This window comes from Pseudorca crassidens, chromosome 6, assembly GCF_039906515.1.
Source record: "Pseudorca crassidens isolate mPseCra1 chromosome 6, mPseCra1.hap1, whole genome shotgun sequence".
Lineage (NCBI taxonomy): Eukaryota > Metazoa > Chordata > Mammalia > Artiodactyla > Delphinidae > Pseudorca > Pseudorca crassidens.
The window spans coordinates 35,148,516-35,176,469 of NC_090301.1; the positions used below are offsets into that span (position 1 = coordinate 35,148,516).

The 27,954-nt window shown below is 43.1% G+C and overlaps 1 protein-coding gene and 1 long non-coding RNA gene across 5 annotated transcripts in view; one reads left to right on the forward strand and one right to left on the reverse strand.

The window, feature by feature from the left end:
* SPATS2L (spermatogenesis associated serine rich 2 like) overlaps window positions 1-12,720 on the reverse strand; it is a 167,549-nt gene extending 154,829 nt beyond the window's left edge. For 2 of the 4 annotated variants that reach the window (XM_067741064.1, XM_067741066.1), the window contains exon 1: window positions 12,285-12,451. The gene's annotated coding sequence lies outside the window, so the exon portion shown is untranslated. Of the gene's footprint in view, window positions 1-12,284; window positions 12,452-12,611 lie in introns of those variants that run through there. The other 2 variants (XM_067741065.1, XM_067741067.1) reach the window with 2 other exon arrangements.
* On the forward strand, window positions 11,297-20,765 carry LOC137226358 (uncharacterized). Its single transcript, XR_010944324.1, has 3 exons — window positions 11,297-11,443; window positions 16,226-16,335; window positions 18,160-20,765. It is a non-coding gene; the product is annotated as an uncharacterized lncRNA (long non-coding RNA).
* The last annotated feature ends 7,189 nt before the right edge of the window (window positions 20,766-27,954 follow it).

Sequence of the window (27,954 nt, forward strand, 5' to 3'; positions counted from 1 at the left end):
TGAGTATTGGTCTAACCACAAATGAGACAAGGTCCAAATCTAAAGGGGCTCAGGATCTAGGAGCACTGCAGGCTACCGTGGGCAGCAGTCCTCAGTGTCACAAAACTGTGACCACCTCATTCTTGGCAGGGTTCGAACGGCAGCTGGCTGACTGGGATACTGTGGAAGGGATTCCTTCTTCTGGGGGGACCGTTAGGCCACAGCATCCACTATCTCTTTCCAGTGCCCACCTTCTATGCTTCTAATTTCACAACAGTAAAATTCACGAAGATACTCAGTGCATTTATGTAAGCAATAGCTAAATATGCCTCGCCTTAATAAATGAGAAATAACTATAAACCCAAAGACAATCCAGGAGATTCAGAAGGTGAAATCCTACCAAAGTTTGGAAATGATAAATTAATGTTGTCATGACAACCTTAGATGATATCACCCATTGCAACTGCAACAGTTCTTGCTCTGGGGCTACCAGAACAATAAATGAGTTTATATATCCAGTGCCACAAACCAGCACTAAATACTATTTTTAATGCTTTTATTTTTAATTTTAGAGGTAGTAGGTTTATACTCTCTCCTTGAGTATTCTCAGGTTGAATATGACACTATACTGAGGCTGTGGTATTGCAGTGGGGCGATCAAGATTACATCAAGAGCCCAGGAAGTCACTGGCAGCCCCCTGCATGTACTGAATCCAGCCCACCATTCAGACTTCACAGGAGAAATGAATGAGAAAGGACAAAGACCTTCTAGATCAGGACATTAGCAGTCACAGTAGCCAGCATAACATCTTCCACTTTCCCCTTTAAAAATTATAGGGCTGCCCACGTTCCCGTAATAAAAACAGGTCGATCATAAGTGGCGGTATGTCAGATCAGACTATCTTACTGCCGCTTATGGGTTTTCTCGGTTATATATTAGCAAACACTACAATATAGGAAAGTGAGCCCTCACTGAGAACAACACTGCCTCCAATCAAAACCATTCTCTCCTGAGTATACTAAAGCTTTTTCCCCCTTCTTGTAAGCAACAAAGGCTACAATAAAAGAACTTCCCAAACACCCACAGTTAAGGAAAGAATGGCTCCTACAAAGTAAGTGTGAAATCTGTCCCTGGTATCTAATTTGTATATGAATCTTCCTTTTCAGGGTATTTTAGTGGCTTCCTTTATCTATAATTTATCAGCAAAGAATAGAAATAAAAATTTATTTTGATGGCAGTGCACCTGACTATTCAGAGACTCGAAAACTTGCTTTGTCTATTCTTATATTACCCTGGCAGAGGATGTAAACATGCCTTTTTTTTTCCATGGCTTCATGTTGCATTCATAATCCCAGACGAATATTTTCACAAATGCAAACCATTAGGCAGGACAGGCCTTAAGCAGAATGTGAAGGCAACCTGCTTCTTGTCCTTTTTCACCCAGGGATGGCTGAATTCTGACCCTCCTGGCCCAGGTTTCTTACCTCCTTCTTATCAGTCTCAGGGAAGGGTCTATAAAATCATTCAGTCTAGGGAGCACATGTCTGACCAGTTTAAGTTACCACTTTCATAGCGTTGCATTTTAGGCCCTGGTGCTGGGCATCTTATACCTTGTTTTATTTAGTCGTAAAAAATCATAACAAAGCAAGTAGGTATTATTAATTTCACTCCATAAATGAGAAAACTGAGGTTCAGGAAGATTAAATAACTGGCTCAAGTTCATTACAGCCAGCCAATTACAATGCGCCAAAACCAGGCTTCTCAACCATCAAATCAAATCTGTTTTCCTTCTCTTCTAAACCATACTGGTCTTAGGAAAGAGAATAGAGTTTTTATCACGCAGGCTTTTGCATATTAGAGAGCAGGAAAGAGAAGGTGTTGATATTTGAAAAGCCCTTTTGAGCAGAATGAATTCTGAAATCACACCATAAAGGCAGCCACTTTTCTTGCCCACACTTAAGACCAGCCTTCTCACAGGGAACAAAGAAGTGGATGTACCATAATTTAGGAAAATCAGCCCTATACTTGCCTTCCCCTTCCCCTCCCAAGTTGCACATGTGGTACAAATGGGACCCAGAAACCAGTGGGGCAGCCAAACAGTGTTTGGTGTCAGGGGTCTGGAATCAGGGAAGAGCCAGTATCAGGCAAGCTCTTCAATTCCACAAATACCTATTAAACTAGCTGAGTTTCCTGCCCATTGCTGGCCGGTGTTATAGAAGCTTGAAAGGGAGCAGCAGGCACTCACTCTAGGGCTTGTATCTCAGAGGCAAGACTACTGGCTTAAGAAGGCTTGGAGATATGTGATGGGATCCTTACCCAAGGCAATTTGAGATTCCTACACAAGACCTCAAATCAGGACTTGGAAATGTGAGAGAGAACCTGGGACACAAAGTGAAAATGTGGTACCCAAGAATGAGACAGTTCTGGCTTCCCAGGTAAGGCCAGACAGACTGCATAGTTAACCCAATGGAGAGTCACTCGGGTACAGGTGGAAAGGAGTTGTAGCTCCTGCCAAGCGCCCAAACTGGTCCCAGATCCTGCAACTGGGGGAGCAATCACCACACCAGGGTGGTCACCACTTTCTCAGGCCAGTCTCTGTACAGGTATGACTTTCAAACTTTTATTTTTAGCCTAAGAACCTTTCCTCCTACCAGAATCTTATACTAATGTCTAACATGTAAAAGCAAATCAAAGTAACTGCCCAGGGGCATTCTTCTCAGAACCAAAGGGCTCAACAGAACACAGCACACAAACCACCAGGAGAGAGGCGCTGAGTCCCACTGCCTATCAGACTCACCCGCACCTGATTCCTGAATTTCTCCCGCGATAGTCATGGTTTCTTCCCCTCACCTCCAGGTTTCTCCCTCATGCTCCATCCTGGTAAGCTCTGGTTTCCCATCACTGGTTGGCTTTTCCACTTGAAAACAAAGCTCTGCAGATCTCTAAGGACATATTATCTTCTGGGTCCTTGTGACAAGGTCCTTGGGACCCTGAGGAAGGTCTGTATACCTTCCTCAAGCCTTCTGGGCCAAATGACCCACAGACTGCTGCCCTCGGTATCTTAAGGCATAACTGAGGAGTACTAGTTGTTGGGCACATCATTTTGTTTGATGCACAATGGCTTTATCATGTACATATTATTGAGGCTCAAGACAGTGGAGGACCTGGGACTTCCCCCACTGGGAAAGGGTCCATGGCAGGATGGGGGAATCTCAGAGACCTAGGTGTGGCTCTTGGTGTTTTGTCTGTACCTCACAAGCAAGGGGCTTCCCGGGACTCCACTTGCCCTGCCCTAGCTCCTCCTGTCTACCTCAAATCCTCCCTCTAGCACACAGTATCCCCGTTTCCCTCTCCTGATGGTGACTGGGTGGGCCTGGCGAGACAGATGTGCCAGACTCGTGATTTTAGCCCCGTGCACACTGCGTGAAGGACTCCTGGCTGTAGTTTTCACAAACTGTCTCTCTGATTCTGAATCTTATCTAAAGCACTTTAATATCTGTGGCCTTAAGAAACTGAGCAACTGCTGCTTCTCTATACCTGTAGGGCTGACTTAATCATTCAAAAAGCTCCTGGGCTTGGCTCATAACAGGATGCATCTCCTGGGAACAAGGAGATGTTCTATAACGATGCTGTCCAATATGACTATTATGCGAGCCACACAGGTAGTTTAAAATTTCCTAGTAGCCATGTTAAAAAAAAATAACATAAAGAGAAACATGAAGTTAATTGCAATAATATATTTTATTTAACCCATTATATCCAAAATGTTACTGTTTCAACATGTAGTCAATAAAATTTGTTCATGAGCTATTTTACATTCCTTTTTGCGTACCAAGTCTGAACCCGTGGTGTATTTCACACTCATAGCACATCTCAGTTTGGACCGGGTGCATTTCAAGTGCTCGGCAGCCACAGGCAGCTAGTGGCCACGGTACTGGACAGCATAGTTCTTCAATCTCTTGTCTGTTCCCATCCCTCCTCTCCTTCCTCTCCTGTAACAACTCATTTCCTTTAGTAGGGATGCTGTGGGGAGGGGTAGTCAGTGGGGACCTGGATCATTAGAGAAGACTTTGATACACACCCGAAGGGAGAGCCCAGATCACAAAGGAGCTTTTGTGCCAGGCTAGGGATCTTAGATTTTATCCTGGAGAAACAGTGACTCTGCTGAAGGATTTTAAGCAGCAGAGAGTCCATGATCAAATTTGCCTTTTAGAAAGGCGGCAGTGTGGGGAAGGGATTGGAAGCAGGCCAGGCAGAAGGCAGGGAGACCAGTTACAAGGCTACTGCAGTAACCCTCAAGAGAGTGATGAGGGCCCGAACCTAGGCAGTCGTGGTGGTAATGGCCTAGAGAGGTGAGCACAGACTCAAGGGTTTGAGAAGACAGTTTTTACACAGCTTAGTCATCAATGAAAAGTACGGGTTGAGGAAGAGTGAGGATCCTAGAACAGCTCCCGGATTTTAAACTTGGTCAAGTGGGTTTCATTAATTGTGGTAGAGAACACAGAAGGAACATGCTGGCTGCAGAAGTAAGGGTTCTGAACTCCCTGAGTTTAAGACACCTGGAGCAGATGTCAGAAGAGTTCGGAGTTGCAGATTTAGGAATCGATGGCATATAGGTGGTAGCAGAAGGAAAGAGTAGGTGAGCAGAGGGTTGAAGGGGGAACCCTAGAGGGTACCGAGGTCTGAGAGGAGGAGAGGAACCAGCAGAGAAGTCTAATACAGAGCAGTTGGGCAACAGGAAAGACATCAGGAAAGGAATGACTCAGAAAACAGGTGGGCAAGGTTTCAAGGAGTAGTGATCAGTAACACCAGAGACTCCTGCACAATGAAGCTGGCGGTCTGCAGGACAGAGGTGGCCATTATGAGAGGACAGGGCTGTAGAGGGTTGGGGAGGTGTGGGTGTTGTGTGAGGACCTGTTCTTCAAGGAGCTGCCTTCTAAGCCCAGGAGGGAGATGCAACGTGACCAGACCAACAGGGAAGGGGCCGCAGGGATTTTGTTTTTGACTTCTCTTGTTATTAAAGAACGGAAAGGCTTATGAATGCTTATGTGACGAGAGAGAGGGCTGGTTGAGACCCTGAAGGAAAGCGAGATAATGGAGCAAGATCCCTGTCCAGACAGGTGAGCCTCTGACTGGAGGAAAGTAAAAGGTAGAAAAGGAATGAGGAAGAAGGGCCTGCCATTTATAAGGAAGATACAACGTGACCATTGCAAAACGACTTTTCTTTATTTAGAAATATATGTGAAATATAATTACAGGTGAAGGCTTTTTTTCTTTAATAGTACTACACATCATGTATAAAATCAGATAAAAGTCACTAGTTTTCTGGAGCTCCAGATGTGTGGTCTTGGTGTATTACCAAATCTTTCACGTCCCTGTGGACTTAGCCTCCACATCACCTCAGGGGACGTTTATCACTGGGAAGGGCCACAGCGTGGTATATAGCTGGTGGCCTCTCTGATTGGTCGGTGTCTGTGCTGAACTGATAGGTAAATATTTCCCGTATCACCACGAATTACCTTAAAAGGTGGTGTAAGAAAAAAGCCACTGATCAACTCTGCAGATTGATCAAGCTATGTAACTTCCTAGAGTCCCCTCCTTAAAAGGATACATAATCTCTACCTTGCAAGATAGCTGTTAGGTTTAAATGAGATGATCACTGAGTGGTGGCCATCAGGATGATGACGATGATCGTATTCACTTTGTTCTGAATTTCTAGGAATTGCGTGCTGCTGTTAATGAATTAGTGCTTGGCAACAATTAGCATCTTGATCCCCCAAGGAGAATTAAAGACTCAATCCTAGCGTTAGGAAGGGCCCCTAAAATTCCTAACGGCCATCTGACGTTTGCATCCTTTCTTCATCCAGTACATATTCAGTCGCTGCCCTCAAACTGCCTGGGCTGACACCTGCTCTACAATGTACTCACTACTCAACCTTCCTAGGCTTCAGTATTGCCCGTCAGTAAAATGGCGGGGGGGGGGGGGCAGTAGCACTGCTTTGAGGAAGAACAGAGATTGCCTGGTATATGGTATAGCTCATGCTTAAATACATTTAATCATGGGGTCTTACCACCTCATGAACTAGCACAGTCCATAACAGGACCACCATCTTCCTTATACTGACCCCAAATCTGTCTCCCTGAAACTCACACCCATCGGTCCTAGTTTTACAGTCCATGGAGTAGTTATACAGAATCAGAATCTGGGAACTATAACAGTATGTTTACTCATTTCCTGAGCTCTGCTAGGATCACTGGGCAGGGTCCCACAGATGGCTGGCTACTTGGGACCACAATCAGTGCTGACCTCTTCCTATTTACATTACTATGAAAGTGTCCATCTTCAGTGGTGTTTCCATACCGCAGGAGACCTCTTCAAGCATTCTAAGCCAGTTGGATGCTACCCAGAAACGCACCAGTTATACGGCTTACAAGACTTATTTTGCGCTTTATGTCATGGTCAGTTCAGCACTTGGCACCAAAGTACCTATTTCAGGTCTCTGTATCTCCTTTAAGTTTCATTACGGAACACTGCAGACCACCAGTACCCAGGAGAGTCCTAGTGGCATTTCAGCTTTTGAAGCAGTGGTAGTATATTAGAGGACCGATGTTAGAGTCAAAACACCCTGGAATGCCTGGCCTGTGTTCCTCCCAACCCTGCTGCCCTTCCCTCATCTCTATATTCCCAATAATAGCTATTGAAATCTGACCCAAAGCCTTTCAATAATCAGCTCAAATAACTGTCACTCTAGGAAGGTCCCCACCGCCCTCCAATCTGAAGGAAATTTTCCCTTCTGAGCTCTCTTAGACCTTTGTTTCTGAGATACATGTGTTATTTCTCCTGCTGGACTATGAACTCCTTCCCGGCAGAAACAGTGCCTTGTACAAAGTGAGTCTTATTAAAAGTTGAAAGAACTGCATTTTGTCCTGAATACTATATCATGGGCGTGGCAATTTTTCCCTACCTCACTTTTCATCCCTAGATGGATCCCCAGATGATTTATTTTTTTAATGTACAAGAAGCTTTTAAATGAAAAAGTTGGGTGGCTCTGCAATACAGTCTTGGATTTTGGAGCCGATTAGCTGAATGTTTATAAAACTGATAACTCTAATTGTTTTATGTATAAAATACTGGCATAAGGCCTCAATCCTTTCATTTTTGCTAACTAATGGGACTCATCACTCCACCTTAAAATAATGACAGCCTCCTTAATTCTAACTCACATTGCCAGCCTCCATCAGTACCTCAACTCTGGAAAATGCCAAGGCCTCAGAATCCTCACAGCTGATGAATGGAGAGGCTCATTAGAACCACTGAAGAAAAATGGGGAAAAAACTCCTTGACAGATGCCTCCTTCAAACGCTTGTCCCTTTTATCCAATGTCAACATTAATTTCTGTTAACAAATATTTATTGAGGTCATGACTAGGTGTCAAGCTGCAAGCTAGGCTCTGAGGACATGATGATGAGCAGTACACAGGCAATATCAAAGCCCATCTTTAAAAAAAAAAAATTCACCTTTCTAGTTTATTGATTCTATAGGTCTACTTATCAAGGGCTTGCTATGCCCAAAGCTTGTAGATGGTTCAAAGATAGCATACAAGGTACATCAGTGCCCTCCAGGGACTTGCAATCTCACTGGGAAAGCAAGAATTGTGAACACAATAGTATAAGAGAGTATCTACTGGTCTAAAGAATGATGTGGACAAAAGGGCAGAAGAGGAAGAATCCAATGAGAGTAACATGATTAGGGCGAGCAGACTTAACTTGGAGATTGTGCTTAGGTCAGAGGAAAAAGGAAAAGACATTCTAAAAGGGAGAGCATGAACAAAAGGGTACAAAGTCATCTTAGAAGGACAGTGAGATACAATTAGTAGGAATAGAAGGTTCATGTTAGAAAAGTAGAAAATAAGGTTGGTAAGTAAAATTTGGGCAAGAGTGAGGTATATCCAAACCAGGTTGAGGGGCTTCCCCGGTGGCGCAGTGGTTAAGAATCCGCCTGCCAATGCAGGGGACACGGGTTTGAGCCCTGGCCCAGGAAGATCCCACATGCCGCAGAGCAACTAAGTCCGTGCACCACAACTACTGAGCCTGCGCTCTAGAGGCCGCGAGCCACAACTACTGAGCTCACGTGCCACAACTACTGAAGCCTGCACGCCTAGAGCCCATGCTCTGCAACAAGAAGAGCCACGACAATGAGAAGCCTGCACGCCGCAGTGAAGAGTAGCCCCCGCTCACTGCAACTAGAGAAAGCCCACACGCAGCAAAGAAGACCCAACACAACCAAAAATAAATAAATTAATTTAAAAAAATCATAAAACCAGGTTGAGACCTTGGACCAAAGGTGGGGGGAGGGGAGGGGGAGGGGGAGGGGAGGGGGGAGGGGGGAGGGGAGGGGGGAGGGACATAAAAAGAATTTGAACTAGTGGAAAGAGCACTAGCTTTGGAATCAGACAAATCTGACTTCAACTCAGACTTCCTGTGAGACAATCCTTGGATAAGAATTCTAAGGAGAAGAGGCTTTAGGAAGGTTGATATGATGAAGTGCGAAGCATGGGGAGAACTCAATTACAGAGAGACGGTATGTAGCAGATTACAATCATCCTAGAATGGGGATGGCCGAGGGCCTGGGCTATCGGGGTGTGGGGAGTGAGGAATGCCAAGGAAATGTGGGAGCTGGCTCGGAAAAACTCTTACAAAGGAAGAGATAACAGGACTTGGGGCCCGATTTTACTCCTGGAATGAACGAGAGAGAGAAGAGTCAGGGGTGGTTCCTAGGTCTCCAGTCTGGGTGATGAAGAGAACGCTAACAGTATGAAGAAAAGAAAAGTCTTTACAGTGTGAAAGGAAGAGGTTTAGCAGAGGATATAAAAAGTTGATAGGCATGCAGCCGTTGGCCTAACAACAGGACATCAACCATGAAAACTATTAAACAGGTGCATAAATGAGAATAGAGTTTGTGTCAGGACTAGAGAGAAAGATTTGTATGTATAAGGGTAAATAACACCATCACATTTAAGAATATTTTTATTAGAAAATAAGAACTCTAGCTGTTAAACAAAAATAATGGGAAGGATATAAATAGTAGAGAGAAATGCATCCTCACAGACTATTTTTCTTAGCTATAGTACTTAGGGGATCCTATCCATTATCACAACATTGAACGAATAAACTTCTATAGAAATTCAACATATGGCCTATTTACATAACAAGCATCACAACTCCAAATTAGCCATTTTGATGTGTCAAGGAAATAACACCTTCATAGCAGACTACTTCAAGAAAATGGAAGAAAAAAGAAAGGTTTGTTTTTCTTCTAGAATTATGTGTACTGGGTTTTTAACTGTTTGTATCGTGAAAATCACATTTCAATTGTGTGATTACACTCTAAGACAGAACAGTGATGGAATGAATTGATTGGCTGAATTATGCACGATCATTCAGAGATCAATAAACAGACTCCATCACTTAAATCTGCCCATATTATGTATCTGCCCTCATGTCCTATGTCATGCTTGTGAAAGCAACTGTTCTGTGTACAAAAACTATAACAGCCATCTGATTTAATTATCACAGTCAAATAACAGTAAAGGGTCTACAGAAGATGCCTGGGAAAGAAGCACAAGGGAGCAGTGAGTAAGCAGTATCTGTCTAATCCAAAACCCACTCCACTCTAATCATATGGCGAGACAGGTGGTAGCAGCTTAGATCTTACCGTGAGCAACCTCGACTTCTTCCATTTATCAAACTGTAACCAAAAGTTCTTGTCCTGCCTCATGAGACACTGATTAAAGCTGTGTAAAGGTAAACAGGATGAAGACCACCTAGGTGCCTTCAACACAAAAGCCATAAATGAATGTTCACTGATGACAACAGCACAACTCTATGATCAGAGGCTGAGAAACTGATAAAACTTAGAACCAAAAATGAAACGTTTCTAAAGCTTAACTTCTGATGGAAAGTATTTCCATTTGCACGGCAAAGCAGGTCTTTGAGACGCTTCCTATTGGCAGCGCATCAAAGACTGAAATGGTGTGGCCTAAGCATTTTCTTTTCCTGATCATTACAGCGGTTGGCCAAGCAGCCTCACAAGCCCACAGACACCTATCCCCACAAAGGCCACTTGAAAATCAGTGCAAGCACAGAAACAGTCAATTGAAGGCTTTCATTATGGGGCTCCCTAAAACAAAACGAATACAAAAGGAGTCTTGATCATTTTGCCTAAGTACTTTAAACTAAGTTGATTCCTAGAAAAACTATTTAATATTTTCAGAGGCAAGGATTAAAGAAAGAAAGAAAATTTCCAATTAATATACTCCTTCCCCAGATGTTGAGGTTTTTTTACTATCCTCTGAAATATTCCCTGCATTCAAGTGATTGTATTTTTATGCAAATTATCCTTTGGAGCTAGTCGTGTGTGTGTGTGTGTGTGTGTGTGTGTGTGTGTGTGTGTGTGTGTGTGTGTGTGTGTTTAAAGCCACACAAAGAATCGGACATATTTTTTGTTCTGCTGCCCCATAAAATAGATTTTAACAAAGCTTGAGTTTAATCCAAAACTCTAATTAGAGACTGCAGCAGTATTTGCCTTGTCCAAATAGAAAATCATTCCCAAAGTTGATTTTTCCCCACTTAGAGCTCCAACAAATATTTTCATACACAGATTTTTTAAAAAACACTACAATTAAAAAAAAAACACTACAATTACTTGATTAAAAACTGCCCCCACCCATACAACACACTGCTTTCTGGTTGATACAATTTGATAAGGCCAATCAAATACTTTATCCAGAAGGCAACTGCAGACTTCACTTTCAGAGTATCTTTCAAAGTCACTGTATTTGTTACTTGAATATTCTTTTCTTTCTTTTCCAGAATGAAGCAATTTCTGACTTCCTGTCCCTTCTTTTCCCTGCCATATTGCACATCTGCTTTATCTCTAGAAAACAAAATCAATCATAATGGCAATGAATCGTTCCTTGAAGACAAACTAAACCGGTCATAAAGGTTACACGACCTTACCCTTTTCAATACTGGCATAAAGCTTCTTCCTCTGCATAGGTTCTAAAATTTCAGAGTCGTTTTTTTTTTCTTACTTTCAAGACGATTGGTAAAAGTTTTCAATATAATATTTCTTTAAATGTAAATAAGTGAAAAATATTACACATAATATTTTATGTAAAGAAAGAGACTGTGTTTGAAGTTCAAGGTTTTTCACTAGCTCTCAACCTACAGATTCTGTAATACACTCAAAAGAAAATGCTGCACAGAAAGAATCTTTACATGTCAGGTCTCCAAAACCTTGGCATCTGCTAAAACCTGGACTGCTGGGAATTGAAGGCTCAGGAAGTTCACAAACACACACACCAAACCCCCAAGAGGTGGAAACCTCCAGTTGAGAAGATGGGAGGTTTCAGTCGCATCCCCGTCCAGGTAAAGTCTCAGCCCTTCACCTCCTACATCTGCAGTAAGTATTAACCGCCGAACAGAGTGGGAGAGAGCGAGGCCGATCTTCCAAGACTCGGAAAAGTCGAGCATGGAGAGAGAGCGGGAAGACCCTCTCGCATCTCCGGAGCCACCGCTGTCTTGGGCTTGGGCCGCTGTCGGCCGACTCCGGGTCCGCCCGCTCAGACGCCGCAGCGCGACCGCTTCGTCCCGCGGCCGGGTCGCTCGGCATCTACTCCTGTCACGCCGCGGGCAACTGCGGCGACTTTGCTGGCACCGAGGGTCGCCGCATCCTACTCCCGCCTGGCGCCCAAGGGGCGCGGGTTTCCCCGGACCCGCGGCCCCCGGGCCGGGCGGCGATCAAGGGCGAGACGCTGCCGGCGGAGGCGGCTCGGAGCGGGAGGGGGTGGGTCTCCGTCCGCCGGGCGGGTGGAAGGGGACTCTCGCGCGGGGGAGGGGAGGCGAGGGACCGCGGCCGATTCAGATCCGGGGCGGGCGGGTCCACGTCGGAGCGCGGCGGCCACACGCTCGCCCCGGGCGCGCGAATTGCGCCGCACCCGGCGCCTCCTCCCGCCAGCCGGCTAGCTCGCCCGTGCCGGCCCGAGAAAGGAAGGACGGCGACCTCCGCGTCCGGTCCGCTCGGCCAGCCCGCTTCGGCGCCGAGCGGGGGCCACACCCAGCGCCCCGGGAGGCGGCTGGGGCTGGGCGGCCCAGGCTGCGGATGGCGCGGCCCAGGCTCAGTCACCGTCCCGGCCGCGCAGGCCCCGCCGCGTCCGCCCGAGCCCCGCGTCCCGGCCCGGGCCCGGCGGGCTGGCGGGGAGGGGGTCCCGGGCGGCGGCGGCGGCCGGGGATCCCGGGCTTACCTCTGTGCCAAGCGCCGTCCGCTCCGTCCCGGGCCGGGGAACAGGGATCGGGGGCGCGGTCGCCGGTGGAGGCGCGGCGGCGGTGGCGGCCCCTGCGGCGCGGAGGGCGGGCGGAGCAGGAGCCGCTGCCTGGGCCGCGCGCCGTCCGGAGCTCGCCCCGCGCAGCCGGCGCTCGCGGCGGAGGGCGCAGCCGGTTCGGCCCCCGGGCTAGATTCCTTCACTGACACAACTCCGGGTCGGCCCGCTCCACGCAGGGACACTCCCGCCCCTCGTAGGCTGCCCCCGCCCGCCGGCCGGCCGGCCAGCCCGCCCCTCGGTGTCACTCACCCAGGCGCACACACCCCGAGCCGGCGCCCCTCGCTCCCGCTCGCACACACAGCGCTGCTCACGCCTCTCTCGGGTTTTGTATCCGCTCACACGCACGTTCTGACACAGATCCCTTCCCTCCACACGCCCTCCCTAGCTCCTTTCCCACCCCACTTTCTAGAAGAATCCCCGTACAGCTTCCGCGCTTTGCCTGCCCCACACCAACCTCCTCGCCTTTCCCCGAACCCCCGCCTCACTTAAACTGCCACTGTTATTCAAAGGTTTTGCCACACCCCGCACGTGTTGCAGGAGAGACATCCTCCCGTACCCAGGAGAATGAACTTTGCTCCCCCCAGCACCGTCTACAAATGCAAGATGCTTTTATTTTTAGAAAGCACTGATGCTTTCTGGTGCTGAGCCAAGCTCAAAATGTAAACAAAGGTAGCCGATTCCGAAATGACCTGAAGAACCAGACGCGGTACTGGGTTTGGTTGGGTCTGACCTTAGAAACGTGGCTAACCGGGAGTATCCCGGCTCCTCCCTTTCGCTGCCTTTCAGGCTGGAGGACGGGTTGCTCTAAACGTGCGTGATAACGAAGTTCCAGATAGACACCGTGGGCACCAGCCCATGGATTTCTGCCTGGGAGTACAGTAGTCGGGAGAGTAAAGGCAGTTTCTCAATCATTATTCATGATGGAAGCACTTTAGATAACACACCTCTTCCAGAGGCAGTAGAGTGAAATGCAGGCATCTCTCCAGTTTTGTTTTGTTTTGTTTTTTCAGGGTGACTTAACCTCCTTTTTTCTCAATACCAATAACCGATTCTCAGCGGCTCCTTGGATGTCAAATCCCCTTGCAAATACGCAGGCCGGAGTTACTTAACGCCTCTCGCGCTCCAAACTCTAAGGGGCCCCTGAGTGTACAGCAGAATGGTATATGATCCGATGTTTAGGAATTCATAATTTGAAATTAGATACAAACACCTTTCTGGTAAAGTTCAAATGTTCTAACATAGTGTGCCCCTGTGGACAAAGCACAGCCCTAATAAGGGATAAAGGAGCCGAAAGCCAAGGAACCTATTTTCTTTTGTGACTTGTGGTGGCGGTTCTTGTTGCACTGGATGGGTGTATGGATCATATAATTTATTTAAAAATATTTGTAAGTGCTTTATAAGTATTAACTTGTTTGTTTTTTTTTTTTTTTTGCGGTACACGGGCCTCTCACCGCTGTGGCCTCTCCCGTTGCGGAACACAGGCTCCGGACGCGCAGGCTCAGTGGCCATGGCCCACGGGCCCAGCCGCTCCGCGGCATGTGGGATCTTCCCGGACCGGGGCATGAACCCGTGTCCCCTGCATCGGCAGGCGGACTCCCAACCACTGCGCCACCAGGGAAGTCCAGTATTAACTTGTTTAATCCTTCAAACAGTTCAATCAGGTAGGTAGTATTTTTGAACTTTTTTAATAAAGAAACTGAGGCATGGAGAGGAGAAATGTTAGAGGGAGGGTTTGAACCTATACAATCTGGCCCCCCTATGCTACAGAAAGGAAAATCTGCTTCTAGAAGCCATATTACATGTAAATATAAAGGATAAACATCATATTGCTTATTGAATTAAGATGGAAAGGTAACTTGTAACAATTTGACTTGGAATTTGATGCACTTTTTAGGTCCTCTGGCAAAATAATTCACTTAAGTTTGGGGGAGTTTCTTCTCATAATTAGAATTCCAAAATGAGTAATAAATTATTGTTTTCCTAGGAAGGGCTTTGGAAAGAACATTGAACTCAGTCTTCATTCCTTTCTTCTACCACTTCATTACTTCCTAGGACTCCAAATCTAATTTGTTTAGTAAAGTCTGAAAGAAGAAAGCCTTCAAGACCTGAATATGACCAGAGGGAAGAAAGGGTTTTCAGAAGCCCATACATGGCCTTTTACCTTTAAGGGCTGTTTCCCAGTAAGTAGGTAGTAACCACAAGAATAACTGGTGTGTATATGGAGAGTGAAAATATTAAAGCATTGAATTTGATGAAAAATAAATAAATGGAGAATGGGTGTATAGTAGTAGCCACTGTACCACAAACTAGACTAAAACTAATTTTCTACTGGGAATGGAGTGGACGCCTAGTCCATGAAAAGACAATTATAAAGTAACTAAAGAAAATAATTACAACTTTCAAGGGTTATTAAGGGACCTAGCAAAAGAAATCAGACTTTTAAAAGTTTATACACAGTGAGTTTCAAATAAAACTTAAACCTTTTGCTGTTCAAATTAATCTACTCTTAGGGAAAAAAAAGTGAAAACTTTCTCGGAGAGAGGGTTTATTCAATAAGCATTTGAAAATTTCTTGGACATCATATAACTAACAAAGCAGTATTTTGATGAGTCAAGCATAAGTGATTTTTAAAATATATGAATTACATTCCTATAATTACGTGGAGATATAAAAATCCAAAGAAATAAAATATGAAAAAGATATGTATTGGTGCTGACACCAGATATTGAGAATTTATTTGAAAAATTACGTTATTTGAAATTTTGATCAGAAGGTTATCTGTATAATGCTAACATGACTCTTTTTCAAAATGATTCTCTATGATTATAATCTGTGAATCTCATTTTACTATTTTCTAAGCTAAATGGAAAAGTGAAAGGCTTTTCTTCAGCAAACAAACAAGAATCGTTAAGAGCAGACATTTTCTGGGCTTCCCTGGTGGCACAGTGGTTGGGAGTCCGCCTGCCGATGCAGGGGACACGGGTTTGTGCCCCGGTCCCGGAGGATCCCACATGTCGCGGAGCGGCTGGGCCCGTGAACCATGGCCGCTGAGCCTGCGCGTCCGGAGCCTGTGCTCCGCAACGGGAGAGGCCACAACAGTGAGAGGCCCGTGTACCAAAGAAAAAAAAAAAAAAAAAAAGAGTAGACATTTTCTGAGAGATGAACAGAGTATGTTAGTTTGTATATTATAATATTTCCATATAGGTATTTTTAATCTGTGTCTGCTGCTTTCCTCCATATTGTCACTTACACCCCTTATCTGATGTGCATAATTGTAAGCGTGGGGGAAAAATGCATATCCTGCAATGAGGCTGACCTTTTCCTTGAAAGATTTCAGCAAAATGCCATATTTCCTATTTTCCATCTCCTAGATTGTCCTGATTCTCTAGCCATGGCCATTCAGAGCAGGGTTCACATTCATGGAAGCAGCTCAGATCCCAGAAGCCAGTTTTAGGCCATGGTCAATTGTCTTTATCAGAATTTTGGCATCCGAGTAAGTATGGAGACAGAGAGTGATTTTTAGTTGCTAGGCTCCAGACCACTGACCGCTGGGCTCCAGGCCGCTATCCAGACCTACTGGAAGGCCTTTCATCTAGAGATCCTTGACTTTGACTAGGTGCAGGGACTGGGTACAATCTGAGGGATCTCCCTTCGGGAGGAGTTGAATGTGTTCTGTGTGTGTGAGTGTGGTGTTCATTAGAGCTGTTTACAAATATTCCAGCTCTGCTTTCTTCAAAGCATATGGTAGGTTTGTGTGTCCCCAGCATACTGAAGTACAGGGTAGCTCTGCAACTTGCTGCAGCCAATGAAATCAGCTCTGGGCAGAAGTTAACAGCTAGTGTGTGTTCTATTTTCCCCTGTAGCACTACAATCAGCAAGGTGCCTGGTGGTAGCTGCTCCGTTGGACTGCAGTGCATGATGATAAAGAGCAATGCCACCCCAGCTGACCTTCCCTTCCTGGACAGGAGTATGAGTGAGAAATAAACCTTGTTGTTTTAAACCACTGAGATTTAGGGGTTGTTTGTTTCTGCAGTATAATCTAGCCTATTCTGATTACAAGTAGGGAGGGAAAAAGAAACAAATAATTGCAGGGCATACTGTGGCAGAGAATGGCTAATAATTCCACAACTCTGTTTCTCTTTTCTCCCTGGTGCACAACTAATTCACATTTCTCAACCTCCTGTGTAGTGAGGTGAGGCCATGTGACTGAACTGCGCCCAGTGTAATGTAGATGAAAGTTTTGTGCTCCACCTCCAGCCCCAACCGTGGAAAACCTCCTGCATGATCTCTCAGTCTCCATCTGCCATATGGAAACGAAGGGTTCTGAGACTCCAGAGTAGGAGTCAGCAAACTTTTTCTATAAAGGGCCATATGGTGAATATTTTAGGTTTTGTGGATCATGAGGTCTCTGTCATAACTATCTGCTGTTTTAAAGTAGTCATAAGCACTTTGTAAACAAATGGACATGGTTGTGTTCCAATAACGCTTTATTTACAAAAACAGGCAGTGGGTCTACGTGTCCTGGGGGTGGTAATTTGCTGACTCCTTACCTAGAGGAGGGTAGAAACACAGGATGGAGGGAGCCTGAATCTCTGAGTCACTCTATGGTATTTACTTGCTGAACACACACATTGAAATGCTATCTGAGTGAAAAAAGCAGCCTTCTGATGAGTTAAGCATAACTAATATGCTATCTTATTCCAGATTCCAGAAAAAATTCCAGATGGCTTAATAATCTAAACAAAGAAAACTATAAAATACTAAAAGAAAATGTAGGAAACTCTTTTACAGTATTGGTTATCTTAATAAAACTAGTTAGAAATATCATGATAAAACCCCCAGAAACTATAACAGAAAAGATTAAACAGATTTGACTACAAAACAAATAAACTACCCAAACATTTCTATACAGTGACAGGAACCATAAACAATATTAACTAATGGGAGAAACTATACGCAACATATATACACAATAGGAAAGAGTTAATATGCAAAATAACAAATAGCTTCTAGAAATCAATACAAAAAAGAGAACCAGCAAAATAAGAAAACGAACACAGGATATGAAGAGGTAATTTTTCAAAAGAAGGAATATGTGCCAATAAGCATATAGAAACATATTCAACCTCATCAATGATCAGAGTGTAAATAAGAACAAGACAGCATTTTTTACTTATGAGATTAGCAAAGAAGTGTTTTAATATAAGGTGTTTGTGAGTGTGTATAAAAACATAACAACTTTCATACTCTACTGACTATAGTATGAATTGATAAACATTTCTGGAAAGCAATTTGTATTATCTGTAAATATTAAAAATGCATATATATTTTGACCATGCATTTCCACTACAAGTAGTCTCTCCTACAGAAATACTAAGTGTGCAGAAATATATTTACATGTATGTCTATATACATATAATACAAATATTATAGTATTATTTGCAGGAGGAAAAAAGTTAGACTCCACCTCAACATTTATGAATAGAGGAATTGTTAAAAAAAATGGAGTGTATGTACACTGTGGAATAGTAAATAACTGTTGAAAACCAGGGAGCTATGCATGTGTTGACATGGAATTGTGTTCATGATATATTTTTGCGTGATGAGAGCAAGTCAGAACAATATGTACAGTACGTGCTCTAAAAAGAGGGCAAGGAGGGTGGAAATCTACGTATGTTAAGGATAGGCACACTGTTGACATTGGTAGCCGCTGGGGTAGGGCTTTTCCATTTTTAACTTTGTACACTTCTCTTTTTCCCTTTGTATATAATTTTTATAATTACAATTTCTTTAAAAGGTACAAGGACAGAAGTCAAGAGAGACTGAAAGAAAAACCCATTGTGGACCCTGGCCAACGCCGAGAGGTTGAGAGATGGATGGGCAGAGGAACAAAGACTTGTTGAAGACCTGCTGAGGCAAATCCAAAGGCATGAGTCACTCCCGTGGCGTTCCAATGGCAGCAGATTGAGTGGCTATGATCTGGAACCAGGGGTTCTGCTTGGAAATTTTCCAGGAAAGAGGAAAACTTGGGGTGAGAAGAGAAAGGATAACCTTGCCGGCCTGAGGGCAAAACATGTTGGAAACACAAAAAACAAATGATGTCCCTTGGCTGAACTTTCTTAGTCTATACAGGTGCTAAATATTAGGTTATCTTTCCACTTCTTCAGATTTTTTAAAAAATCTTCTCTTCTCAGGAGCTGAAATGAATATATACCTAATAGAAGGGGGTCTTTTTTTTTTTTTTGGTTTTAAAGGTTACATGTCACTGTGTATTCTAGGAAGATAATTTGAGGTTCATTCAACCTTAGTTGTGCCAGCAGGAAGACAAATGGCCCCGGTGTGTGTTATAGGTGTACACACTGTCACTAATTCAGGATGCCTTCATTCATTCGTTCTCTGATGTGTATTAGCATTTTCTGTTGACCAAGAGTAGTTTTGTCACAAGTCTGATTAGTAGTGAGATGGAACATCTTGTACGTTTATTAACCATTTATTTTAAGTAATGCCTTGTTGAAGTGTTACTTAAAAGAAAGTTTTATTTTATCTCTTGGATATAGCTTGTACACTAAAATTCCCCACATTATTGTATATTACTTACCTTATAAACAAAAGCCCACCGGTGCCGCTTTTGGATACCACACCAGAGAGGACAAAGGAAACTTGTTGTAAACCCAAACCCACTATTTAAAGAAATCTCGCGATTCCTCTGGGTCACAGCATAGGAATGAGCCAAAGGCAGGGAGATTCAGGCATTTTTCTTGTTGGTTGTACTCTGAGCACTTTTGCCCAGATCTTCACACATGTGGGACTGGCCTTGCCTGGCGTGGAACCTGAGACATGGGGGTATGCTGGTAACAAGGAAATGGTGCATTAGTTTGCTAGGACTGCCATAACAAAGTACCACAGACGAGGTGGGTGGCTTACAGCAGGAATTTATTGTCTTACACTCCAGAGGCTAAGAGTCCGAAATCATGGTGTCAGCCGCGTTGATTCCTCCGAGGGCTGTGAGGGAAGGATCTGTTCCAGGCCTTTCTCCTTGGCTTATAGATGGCTGACTTCTCCCTGTGTCTCTTCACATTGGCTTCCCTCCATATGCATCTGTCTTTATGTCCAAATTTCCCCTTTTTATAAGGACACCAACCATATTGGATTAGGGCTTACCCTACTGACCTCATATTAAAGACCCTATCTCCAAATGAGATCACATTCTGAGCTACTGGGGCTTAGGACCCCAACATATCTTTTTTCTTTCTTTTTTTTATTTTTTCAGGGCAGGGAAGCAAGGACAATTCAACAACAACTGATGGCATAATAATGAAGTTAATAGTAAAAGTGGGGTCAGAGCCTGGCTCTCTGACTAGTTACCCAGGATTTTTTTATCAGACCCCGCACCTCTGCATTCCATGCTGTCTTCCTGCCCTTTTCCCTGGGTTCCTGTTGATACCTGTGCATTTCTCTAACGTAATAATGAGGTAATTGGGCATTTATCTCCCTGATGAGACTTCAGCACTAGCTGTGAGCAGGGACTGTGTCTTTTGTTCCTGTGTCTAGCACCGTGCCTGACCCAGACAAGGTGATTGAATGGATAACAACATCTATCTTGTAAAGAGTGCCGGTCCACACTGCCATTCGTCTTCCTGATTGCACAACTAAATATAAGTGAATCTAGACTCAGCCCTGTGAAACAAAGTGGCATGAAAACTTGAAACATTTAAAAATCCTTATTAAGTATATTGTGGCACATTGTGGATAGAAGCTTCTAGATGGGATGGTGGAATAAGGAAGTCCAAAATGGGGGAGTCCTTACATGCAGCTACTTCATGAGTGAAGCAAGTTCAGCCAAAGGATACTGTGCCCTACTTACATTAATAATGAACTTCAGATTTAAAGTCTAAGTTAAAAATTACAGTTAGAGAAAATGGAAATACTTCTGTGGAGATTATTCTATGGTTAATAAATAGAGTTCATGAGGAAGGCCTATGGGAGTTGTGTGTTTTTAAAACCAAGAGAACACAGAACCAAGTCAGAAGGGCAACTTAGCAACAGTCTTCAAGTGGAAGCACAGGGATGTTGATGAACGTTCCTGTCTCTGCTGAAGACAGAACCAGCATAGTTTATGCCACAGCATGCAAGGGTTTGGTTGACTATGAAGGAAGCGTTTCCCAATAGAATACTAAATATCCGGGTGGCTTGGATTCCAATACAAGCTGTGGTTTTACATCTTTCTATCATTTAAATGAAAACTCCTAAAATACATCAAGCCAAGCTCTTTCACTTACTGGCCATGAGACCTTGGAAAAGTTACATCATTTCGTTGAGAGTCTGTTTCCTTACTCATAAAATGGGTTTAATTTTTACCTCAGAGGGTTATAGGAGATTGAATATGAAGCATGTAGTACAGCTCCTGGCACATTGTAAGCACTCCAGTAATAGCATAAATAATGAACACAGAGCAAATATTAATTAATTAATTGTAATTAATTAATTAATTACATGTCAGACACCATTCTAAGCACCTTATGTGCTATTTCATTTTGGTTTCACAACGATCACGTGAGGTAGGTGCTTTTTTTTCCATTTTACGGGTGAGAAACTTGAGGCACAAAGATATTAAGTAACTTGCCCCACATCATATAGTAAGTGACAAAGCCCCAATACAAATCCAGGCAGTCTGTCTCCAGAGCCTGTGTGTCTAGTCACTAAACTAGCAACCTCTCTGTGTTTATAGTAACTAAATATTAGCTTTTTTAAAATAAAAAATTGGCATGCTCTTTAAAACTTCATAGTCTAATGGTCCCCAGCCTTTCAACATCCTTTTTATTATTGTTTTCCTTCCGTGTTTTGAATGGTTTTATTTACTACAATACTGCAATGATAAGTAATAATTTATTTTTCATTGCTATTAATGGAAGAAATATGTAACAGAACTCCAGATCAATATGAACTAACAGCATGATCTTAGAAGAATCTTGTCAAAGGCAAACAACTTGATGTTTTGGTTGGCTCATGCAGTTTCATCACCGCACAGTCTGTACCAGCCTTTCTGAAATAACTATAATAATTAACTGGTCCTCTTTCTTCCACTCTGAAGTTCACAGAAGTTAATATTCTGTGATGAGTCATCTATGATACTGACACATGAATTCCCTATACTGAAACATCAGAGTAGGTAGGTTCCCCCCCACGAATGACTGCTTCATGTGATTAAATCTATTCTGAAGACACAGATGTACTACATTAGCATTCTCAAATAGTGTGGTCAGTAGTTTTGGATACGTCTAGTTAAAGTCCCGAAGGTATTTTCAAAATATATATTCCATTATTAAATGTTAAAAGTGAATGTTTTAAAGTAGGAAACAAAATGTCAAATCCCTGGATGTAGGTGGGTATAAAAGGGTTCTCTGCAGCTGGAGGCTAAGGTAGACTGAAATCTGGCGGATCTGGAATTAGAGCTGTCCACTGCGTGCGCAATTCTGCAGGGGCAATTATGGGGAGAAACAAGCACTGGTGTGCTAGTAAACCACCTTTAAGAAGGGGAAAAGGCCCCAGTTGTAGCATTTGCCGATTTCCATATTACAAATACTCCTACCATGGGCAATTTCAAGGTACCAACAGTTTGACAACATTATATATTTATGTTTATTTTATCTTACTATATATTTATATTTTACAGCTGGCTCTATCAAGCCAGCATAAGCTTGCTCCATCGAATCCCTGGAGATAAACTAACTTGTTTATGAGTAGTCTCAGAATGGAGCCGGGAGATGCTACTAATGAGAATGAGTGTCTGACAGGGCAGGTGAAGGAGAAAGTCAAGAAATCAGATTTTCTAAGATGAAGTCCAAGACTGAAGACTTATAGCCAGAACTGATTTTGAGCCAAGGAGGCCACAAAGAGGAGAAATTCTGGAAGGTAGCAATCTAGTTACCAAACTGGGGATGAAAGGCTTGGATGCAGGGGCATATCCCAGAGATGATGACTGATTGGACAAGGAGGAGAAGGGGGGAAGATGCTGCAGTATAAGTAGGGTGAGGATCCGCTCACCTCAGACCAGATGTGTTTCCGTACCGATTGAAATTCTTGTCTGATACAGCCAGCTAATAAGCCAGCTACTAAGGAATAGGAAGCAGAGTGGGGATTTTGTTCCAAAAATTCTAGTACAAGGTGAGGAAGAAGGAGGAAGTACAGTTACTGAGACTAGGACATAAGATAAAACCTAAAATAACAAGCCTACTCAAAGTCAACTTCTCTGAAAGAGAGCTACTTAAATCCAAATCTGAAAGGCTTCCACCAAGGATCCCCTTTAGCCAGTAAGCCACAAGCAGAACAGATGGTCTACAGATAGCGATCAAGTGCTTGCAGCTGTTAGCAGAAAAGGGCCATCTCAGGGCAAGGGAACAGGTAGGTCATTATACTAAAGAGTAAAGAGCATTGGTTGTGAAGAGCTCAGACATTTCAGTATAGTTCTCGGCTGGAAAATCAAACCACACTTAGCTTCTCACAGCTTAGCGACCAAACTCTCTAGGCTACCCCTGATCTGACAGTACAACCCTTTCCCTGCCCACCCCCCCAACATATCAGGACCAAATTTCTGGATGCCTGAAGATGGTGACAAGCAGAGGGAGTGTGAGGAAGTGGAAACGATGGACATGGACCACCTTTTCTAGCAGCATGAAGTGGAGAGATGGAGCTAGAAAGAAGTAAGTGACCTAGGGGTTTGAGTGAAGGGGAAAAACAATAATGAAGTGACGACTGCCATGAATTCTGATCAAAATTAGGAGTATGACTGTGTTTATCTGGGGAAAAGAAAAAGCAGAGAAATAAAAGCTAGAAGTCTAGACACACAGACGTCATCTTTTCAGTGCTCCAGTGTGCTGTAACATCCTGAGAAGGGACGATTCAAATGTCCAACTGCTTCTTTTCTGCCTCCTTTATAATAACCAAACTGCAAGGTGAGAATATTAGAGCACTGGTGTCTGGCTTCTTCTCTGCAATGACACACGAAGTGTCTCTCTCCACCAAGGTCACTAGAGACTTCCTATGTGCCAGAATCAGTTGACAGTGTCTACCCATTATCTTCCCTGGCCTCCTCGAGTGATCTGACACTGTCCTCCTTGTGAAAACACTCTACTCCCCTGTGTTATCACTCTGAGCTCATTCAAGCTCTGGGATGGTCTCTTTCCGGTCTCACACTAGGGCATCTTCCTTCTCCTCCCTCTTAAATGTTGGTACTCCCAGTGTTCTGTCCTCAGTATTTTCACTCCTGAGTCTCTACTCTATTTCTAGATGACCTCCTCCATGTAAGTAATTTCATTTGCTCTGTACGAATGATAACTCCAGTATCGTTATCTTCAGCTCACAGCTCTGTCCTTGGCTCTAGACTTCTAGATCCTAAATCTATGTAATTATGTCCCACAAACAACTCCATTCCACAAGTCCAAAATTAGAACTCTCCAACAACTTCCAAAGCCTTTAGAGTATAGGAGTTACAACTCATGCCTATTTTTATAGCCTCAGTGCATGGAAGGATCAGCAAATATTGTCAAATGACAATATGGCTGGATATTTTCAACAAATGTATATTTAAATTTCATTTATTTATTTAATATATTACTGAGGTACAATTGATATACAGTAAATTGCACATATTTAAAGTGTACAGTTTGATGTTTTAACGTGTATACCTTTCACCACAGTCAAGATGCAGAACAAAGGCATAACCCCCAAAATTTTCTTCTTTGTGCCCCTCTGTGAACCCTCCTTCTGTCCTCCCTACCCCTTCCCGCTGCCAGACAACCAGTGATCCAATTTCTGTCACTATACTAGTTTCCGTTTTCTATAATGTTACGTAAATTATCTCATACGTTATATGCTCTTTTTTTGGCCTGGCTTATTTTGCTCAGCATAATTGTTTTAATTGTACTTATGCCTCATGTATCAAGAGTTCCTCCCTTTTTATTGCTAAATAGTATTCTGTTATGTTGGTATATCACCATTTGTTTATTTATTACCTGTGGATGGACCTTTGTGTTGTTTCTATTTTTAGCTATTACAAATAAAGCTGCTATGAATCATTTGTGGGAAAGTCTTCGTGTGGCATATCCTTTCATTTCCTTTGGGTAAATAAATAAGAATGGAATAACTATGTTATATAGTAGGTATACGTTTGACTTTATAAGAAACTCCCAAACTTTTCCTAATGTTTTGTACTATTTTACTTTCCCACTAGCGGTCTGTGATGTTCTAATTCTTCCACATCCTCAGTAACATTTGGTATGGTCAGTGGCTTTAATTTTAGCCATTCTGATAAATGTGAAGTGGTATCTCACCGTGGTCTTAATTTGCATTTTCCTATTGACTGATGATGTTGAGTATCTTTTCATGAGCTTATTTGCCATCCGTATATCTTCTTTGGTAAAGTGTTCACTTCTTTTGCCCATTTGAAAAATGTGTTATTGTGAGTTCTTTATACATTGTGAATATAAGTTCTTTATCATATATATATATGGTTTGCAAATATTTTCTCCCAGTCCGTGGTTTGTCTGTTTATTCCTTTAACTGTGTCTTTTGAAGAGCAGAAATTTTTAATTTTGGTGAAGTTCATTTTGTTCTTTTATGGAGTGTGCTTTTGGTATCACGTTCAAGAAACCTTTACCTAAAGAATAGTCACAAAAATATCCTATATTTTCTTCCAGAAATTTTAGATTTTATAATTAGGTCTATGATCCATCTTGAGTTAATTTTTGTATATGGTGGGAGCTATGAATTGAAGTTCATTGTTTTCCATGTGGATATTTAATTTGTTGAAACATATACATTTAAACAAACTATAAGGGTGTCTGTCTTTATTGTAAATCAGTGGAAACCTATACTTTAAAATTTTTAAATCAAAAATAGTGTGCCAGGGACTCCCCTGGTGTTGCAGTGGTTAGGAAATCTGCCTTCCAGTACGGGAGACGGGAGTTTGATCCCTGGCCAGGGAACTAGATCCCACATGCATGCCAAGACTAGGAGTTTGCATGCCACGACTAAGGAGCCCACGAGCCACAACTAAGGAGCCCTCAAGCTGCAACTAAGACCTGATGCAACCAAAAGATAAAAAAATAAATAATAATAATGTGCCAACAGCCCAAACTGTTTGCCTAGTTTTTAAAAACATACTCTTTACTTATTCTATTTTCAAGGTATCTCAACTTCTAAATTTTTAAAAATTTATTTTATTGAAGTATAGTTGATTTACAATGTGGTGCTAATTTCTACTGTACAGCAAAGTGATTCAGATATATATATATATATATATATATATATATATATATATATATATATACACTCTTCTTCATATTCTTTTCCATTATGTTTTATCACAGGATATTGAATAGAGTTCCCTGTGCTATACAGTAGGACAAACTTTTAAATTTTTATAGTAAAAGAATAAGTCGACATTTATGTCTTGTGTCCTATTGGCTTATCAGCTTATCAAGTTTGAGTTCTATTAGCTTGCTTTGATCCAGATTGTTCCTAGGCCTTTCAGGGTGGGAGAAGAGTAATGGGAAGCAGGGTAGGCATGAACTAGGGATAAATGTACCTTATTGATGCCTCATTAAAATGCTCACAACTCTGAACTGGCACATTAGGGGGCCTCCAGGATTATTGCATGAAGCATCTTTTCTGTACGGATTTTGACCCAGGAGAGAATGGAATACTTTTAACAGTATGTGTATGTCTGTGTATTTTATTAGGAGGCAGGAAGAAGATGGCTGATTACAGATCTCGTTTATTTCAGTTGAGTAGAGAGAAAAGTCCTGGGACAAACCCATCTTCCTTCTTTGGAATGGCCCACCAGAGTTTAATAAAAAATGACTCAAGTATCTAGAGTGGTCTGTGAATTCCTAAAGCCGTTCTCAGACTGGAGATGACACTGCCTGCTCAGTGCAGCTGCGAGGAACCTTATTGTGGGTACTGGGAAATAATTTTGACCATTAAAAAAGTATCCACTTTTAAAAATGAGACACAATTTGTCATTAGCATCCTAAGTCTCTTCTTCACTTCTCCTTCTGGTAGTTTCTTCTCCTTTTCAGGTATTGAAGCCTCTCATGCTTTTGAGTGCTCTCTCCCTTTCACAAATCTACACCTGCCCATGATTGATGATTATGTCTGAATGTATTATGTAACAGGGATACTTGCACATTAGCAGAGGACCAAGCCTTAACCAAAGGACTTTCTAAGGCTGGAATACTAGGGCTCAATAAGCCAATAGAAGAGGTATATATTTGGGTAGCCATTTAGGCTAGGTAGTGGACATACGTAGATACTGTGTTACTTCCAAGCATTCATTTTCCACTATCCCATTCTTCATAGCCCCCAGTATCTTTGGGAAGTCGTGAAGTTCCATAAAAGCTGAGCCCACCTCTAACTTCAGCTGTGGAACATTGACCAATTAGCTCTTTCAATGCTCCTGGCCCTTGAGATTGGTTCACAGATGGGACTATTTCACGAGTTGGTTCAGTGAGAGTGAATCTCAAGACATGTGTGGAAACTACCAGAAGTTTCTTCCCTATTCCTCCAAGCACTGGATTGTAAAATTGTAAGGGCTGAAATTGCTGCCACCAGGAGAGGAAAACTTCTATCTCAAACTTGGAAATGAAGCCAACACTGTAGATGGCCGAAGGGATATTCAATGAGAAAAGTTCTTGGTGATATAATTGAGCTGCTGGACCAAACTTCACTTGATTACTTCAAGATTGTTCCACTGCGTGAGGCAATACGTCTCCTTTTTCTTTTATGGCTGTCACTTAACTGAAAGAAAGATACAATGGCGTAGCTTAAGGCTGCAAGGAACTGAGATCTGCTCAGGTTTCCTCAGGGTTATGAGGATAAAGCACAACACCTCAGCAGGTCTCCTGAAAAACTAAAAATTGGTTCAAGAAACAGATGAGCTTGAGCAAATCTAATTTTTTTTTTTTTTTTTGCGGTATGCGGGCCCCTCACTGTTGTGGCCTCTCCCGTTGCGGAGCACAGGCTCCGGACACGCAGGCCCAGCCAGCTTTGAGGCATGTGGGATCTTCCCGGACCGGGGCACGAACCCGTGTACCCTGCATCGGCAGGAGGACTCTCAACCACTGCGCCACCAGGGAAGCCCAAATCTAATTTTTTTAAATCTCCTCAGAAATTAGTATCTAACCTTATTCTGATGCTCTACTATGTTGGTGATTTAGCTGCTTTCCGGTCCAAATACTACCAGTTACCTGATTCTCTTCTACTCTATTTCACATTCATATTTGAGTTCAGTCAGTTGGTTACAATTCCAGAACCCCTCTCAAACATCACTGGCAAACATAGATATCTGCTTGGCCCACTCCACCCTGGTGGATAATCAGGTGCAGGGTTAAAAAGCAGGGTGAGGAGGGGTAAGGAAATCTTCAGCTGTAGGCTGTGGGTGTGGAAGTCACTCCAAGCTTTCTCAGGAGGGAGTCTTGTTAGGCACCGTGCGTGGGCTGTGCCAAACAGTGTGCTTTCTGGAATCCCTACACTTGTGATGGGTACTGTGAGAGAGCTGAAGGAGCCAGGGAGCTGAGAGTTGCCAGGGATCTGA